The sequence below is a fragment of the Siphateles boraxobius genome, unplaced genomic scaffold (genome assembly GCF_051911475.1).
Source record: "Siphateles boraxobius isolate OS27281-9 unplaced genomic scaffold, OSU_SipBor_1 307, whole genome shotgun sequence".
Classification (NCBI taxonomy): domain Eukaryota; kingdom Metazoa; phylum Chordata; class Actinopteri; order Cypriniformes; family Leuciscidae; genus Siphateles; species Siphateles boraxobius.
In genome coordinates, this window is record NW_027508928.1 from 57,501 (window position 1) to 62,500 (window position 5,000).

A 5,000-nucleotide genomic window follows, 5' to 3' on the forward strand; every position below is an offset into this window, starting at 1 on the left:
AGTGTTATTCCTAAAATTTTTAGTTCATTCTTCTGTTCTTTAAAGTTCCATTGTCTTCCTAAAATATCTACCTTCCCCATTCTCATATATTCAGTCTTATCATTATTGACTTTAGCCCCTGTTCCACCACAATATTTTCCCAATATTAACATTGCCTTCTCAATACTCTTAAAATCTTTTAAAAACAAAGTGGTATCATCTGCATATTGAAATATTTTCTGATGTACTTCCTCATTTTCCAAAACTATTCCTTGTATCTGTTTTTCTTTGTTTATTGCAAGTCCTAATGGCTCAGCAACTAAAGTGTATAGTAGTGCTGATAATGGACATCCCTGCCTTATTGACCTTGATATCTTAATAAAATCTGTTAAAAACCCATTTACTTTTATACAACTTAAAATATCATTATAAAAACATTTCATCCATGCAATAAAAATTCCCCCAAAACCAAATTGTTCCAATATATCAAATAAATATTTGTGCTCTACTCTATCAAATGCCTTTTCCAGATCTATACTAATCAAATATCCTTCTTTACCTTTTTCTTTCATATACCACATTAAATCTCTAATACTTGTTACTATATCCGATATATCACGGTTTAAAACACCATATGCTTGATTTGTTTTTATAATGTTTGGAATCACTTTTTTCAGTCTGTTTGCTAAAATCTTGGCCAGTATCTTGTAATCAGTATTTAACATGCTCAATGGTCTATAATTTTTAAGCTCTTCTCTTTCCCCTTTATTTTTATATATTATCTTAATTATTCCTTTCTTCATACTTTCACTTAACTTTTTCTGTTTAAAAATATCAATAAATAAATCATGCAAAATTGGCGTTAAAACATTCTTAAAAACCTTATAAAATTCAGCTGGTAAACCATCTAGGCCTGAACTTTTCCCATTACTCATCTGATCTATAGCTTCATCTATTTCTTCTTCTTCTATTTCCTTATCACACATTTTCTTATCTTCTTCATTTACTTTTGTTTCAATTTGATTCAATAAAAACTCTTCATCTTCCTCATTTATTTTATCTTTTTTAAATAAAATAGCATAAAAATCCTTCACTTCATTTAAAATACCTTCTTTTTCTTTCACAACCTTTCCGTTTTTTGAAATACTTTTTATCATTTCTGCTTGTTTTCTTGTTTTTTCCAAATCATAAAAAAAATGTGTACTCCTTTCTCCTTCTACTGTATTTTTCGCTCTACTTCTTATTTTAGCTCCCATGCACTTTGCCTCTTCTATTTTTTTCAATTTCTCTTCTAATATCACTATTCTATTCCCATCCATCCTTCCTTCTGACACTTTTTTCATTTCTTCTTCCCATTCCTTGTTTAATAATCTTTCTTTACTTTTCTTTATTCTTTGCATTTTCTTTGAATATTCAATAGATAGTTTTTTAATATCTATTTTTAAATTATCCCACCACACACTTTTTGCTTCTTCATATAGGACATTATTAATGTTATTTATTATATAATTTTCTACTTCCATTTTATAAATGTCATTTTTTAAAAGTTCCGTATTAAAAACCCACACCCCTGGCCCTCTCTCTACACCACTATAATCAATGATTACATTTAAAAAATCATGATCACTTCCACTAAACATTTTGTAAAATACTTTTGTAACGAAACTTCCCAAATGTCTGTTACATAATACCAAATCAATTCTACTTTGTTTTAAAACTTTGTTTACCATTTGTCTTCTTGAATATTCTCTTTTTACTCTGTTTCTTTCCCTCCATAAATCTATAATTCTGTGTTTTCCCATAACTTTCTTTAATTCTTTTCTCCCAACATCTGCTCTATACACCATGTAATCCTCCACATCTATTCGTTCTAAAACAGTATTAAAATCACCAATTAAAATCGAACATTTATATTTCTCTATTAGAACATCCATTTCTTTAAAAAAAGTAGCACGTTCTAGGTCTTCATTTGGTGCATGAATATTACATATTGTTATTTCTTCTTCTTTTCCTTCGACCTTGACCATCAATGTCCTTCCTATCTTATCCGTAAATATAACTGTTGCTTTTTGTATTGTACCCCTTCTTATTAAAATTGCTACTCCTTTTTTCCTATTAGGATCATTATTGTAAAAAAATTCCCCGTCCCATATTTTCTTCAAATCATTTGTTTTTTCATCATTCCATCCTGTCTCTTGTATACATATTATGTCATTTTTCTTTGTCAAATGATTAATATTCTCAAATTTAGTCATAGTTGACAATCCCCTTGCATTGATTGAAACTATGCTCAATTGACTCATATACAAAATAAAAGTAACATAGAAACAAACAAAAAAACTCATCACTTTGGTTCAGTCTCTTTCAAAACCGCATCTCCTGGTCCAGTCCTTTCAGCTTTTTTCCTCTTTTTTTCTTTAGATTCTCTTCTTATTCTTTGTTTCTCCATCACCTTCTCAATGTTAATTTGTCCTGTTGTTTTTAGTTTACTCCCCCCACTCAAAATGTTTTTCTTCCCACTTTCATTTCCACCAATAGTTTTATTCTTAGTGTCTCTTACCTCATCTATGTTTGTACTGTCCTTTGGTCCATCATTGTCATCTTCTTTGTTTTTCATCCCATCCTGTTCAACTTTATCTGCAATTATTTGTAGTTCTGTCATCGTTTCTGTCTCTTCTTCTCCATCCCGTTCGTCTTTACTTCCTCCTTCTTCTTCTCTGCTCTGTATATCCATTATTAATCCACGTGTTTGTTGTAGTACACTTCCTTCATCATCCTCTTCCACATTCACCTCGTCGTTGAGTGTCTCCGTCTCCATTTCCTCATGTTCCTCTTCGTATGTTTCACATCTGCACCTGAGAAATGCCTTTCCGCAGCCTTGGCACCGCGGGGCTTTGCAGTCCCGCGCATAATGCCCCTGCTCCAGGCATTCTCTGCATATTAATTGTGGACAGTCCTTTTTTTCATGATCCACACTTGCACATATTCTACACGTCTTCACCTGGTGATCATGAATCACCCTGAAAAACTGCCATCCTTCTTCCGTTTCGAATCTTGTGTTATATGGCAGAGACACCACGTCTTTTGGAAATTTAACTCGTATAAATCTTGTTCCATCCGCCACAATTGTCCCAGGGTAATACCTTCTTCTCAGAGGAAGTATCGGTGTAACCCCCCAGCTTGTCAGTTTTTGTAAAACATCCTCATCATTAATATAGTTTGGCAATTGTAAAAAAGATACCATCCTTTCCGTTCCACAAAGTTTTGTTATTTCACAACATTGTCCATTTATTTGTATTCCATCCAATAATTGTGCACAGTCTTCTTCTTTCTCCAATGTAAGTTCATATTCAAATTCAGTTTTTTTCCTTAGTCCATATAATTTTCCCAATCCAGTTTTGTCCTCCACAGCTTTAATTATCATCATAACCGTTAGTTGTTCTGGGTTTTTCACATTCATTGTCAACGTTGTTTCTTTTTTGTACTCTCTCTGGTATCTCATTTTTCCTCTCAACTTATTTATCATTTCATCTTTTTGACTTTTCTCTTGTCTCTTTTCACCATTTACATCATCCTTTTCTTTACCTTGTATCTTCTGTTGTTCAGTCCTTCCTTTATCCATTTCAACTCCATTTCTCTTCTTTCTCGAAACCACAGATGCCCATGTTTCGTTGTCATCTTTATCTTTTCCATTGTCCTTTTCTTTGTTCCTTTCAGTGTAATCATTATCCTCAATCTCTTGGTCTAATATCCGTTCCTGTTCCATAGCCATAGTATCAGTCATTTTGAAAAATAAATAAATAAATAAATAAAACCTCAGACAGTAAAATTCCTGTCTGAGGTTTAAACAAAACTAAATTAAGAAGACAGCTAGTAACTTAATGAATTATCAAATGAAATCACAATAAAGAAAAACAAAAAATAGGAGAGCCTTTCTCTCCAAACTGCCACCTCACACTTCCTGGATCAGACGAGATCGGGCGTGACCAAGGTGGTATGGCCGTAAGTGAAAACTGCTGCCAAAATTGGGCTATTTAAAAGGTTAAACCATTAATGAAGAAAACTAAGAAGAACTTTTGAAAAAACTCAAACTCTTTCATGCTCCTTGAAGAATCTCAGAGACTTTTAAAGGCTTTCTGAAGAAGCTCAGGGACTCTTATTTTTTTAAATCAAAAAAGCTTACATCACCTGGTATTCCCAGGCGGTCTCCCATCCAAGTACTAACCAGGCCCGACCCTGCTTAGCTTCCGAGATCAGACGAGATCGGGCGTGGCCAAGGTGGTATGGCCGTAAGCGAAAACTGCTGCCAAAATTGGGCTATTTAAAAGGTTAGACCATTAATGAAGAAAACTAAGAAGAACTTTTGAAAAAACTCAAACTCTTTCATGCTCTCTGAAGAATCTCAGAGACTTTTAAAGGCTTTCTGAAGAAGCACAGGGACTCTTTTTTTTTTTTTTTTTTTAAATCAAAAAAGCTTACAGCACCTGGTATTCCCAGGCGGTCTCCCATCCAAGTACTAACCAGGCCCGACCCTGCTTAGCTTCCGAGATCAGACGAGATCGGGCGTGACCAAGGTGGTATGGCCGTAAGCGAAAACTGCTGCCAAAATTGGGCTATTTAAAAGGTTAGACCATTAATGAAGAAAACTAAGAAGAACTTTTGAAAAAACTCAAACTCTTTCATGCTCTCTGAAGAATCTCAGAGACTTTTAAAGGCTTTCTGAAGAAGCTCAGGGACTCTTTTTTTGTTTAAATCAAAAAAGCTTACAGCACCTGGTATTCCCAGGCGGTCTCCCATCCAAGTACTAACCAGGCCCGACCCTGCTTAGCTTCCGAGATCAGACGAGATCGGGCGTGGCCAAGGTGGTATGGCCGTAAGCGAAAACTGCTGCCAAAATTGGGCTATTTAAAAGGTTAGACCATTAATGAAGAAAACTAAGAAGAACTTTTGAAAAAACTCAAACTCTTTCATGCTCTCTGAAGAATCTCAGAGACTTTTAAAGGCTTTCTGAAGAAGCACAG

General features: G+C 34.2%; 3 non-coding genes across 3 annotated transcripts; all 3 read right to left on the bottom strand.

The window, feature by feature from the left end:
* Positions 1–4,155: 4,155 nt before the first annotated feature.
* Positions 4,156–4,274, bottom strand: LOC143758579 (5S ribosomal RNA). The gene has a single exon (XR_013211629.1). It is a non-coding gene; the product is annotated as a 5S ribosomal RNA (ribosomal RNA).
* A 177-nt stretch (positions 4,275–4,451) lies between these two features.
* On the bottom strand, positions 4,452–4,570 carry LOC143758054 (5S ribosomal RNA). Its single transcript, XR_013211112.1, has one exon. It is a non-coding gene; the product is annotated as a 5S ribosomal RNA (ribosomal RNA).
* Positions 4,571–4,739: 169 nt separating this feature from the next.
* On the bottom strand, positions 4,740–4,858 carry LOC143757902 (5S ribosomal RNA). Its single transcript, XR_013210965.1, has one exon. It is a non-coding gene; the product is annotated as a 5S ribosomal RNA (ribosomal RNA).
* Between the last annotated feature and the right edge of the window lie 142 nt (positions 4,859–5,000).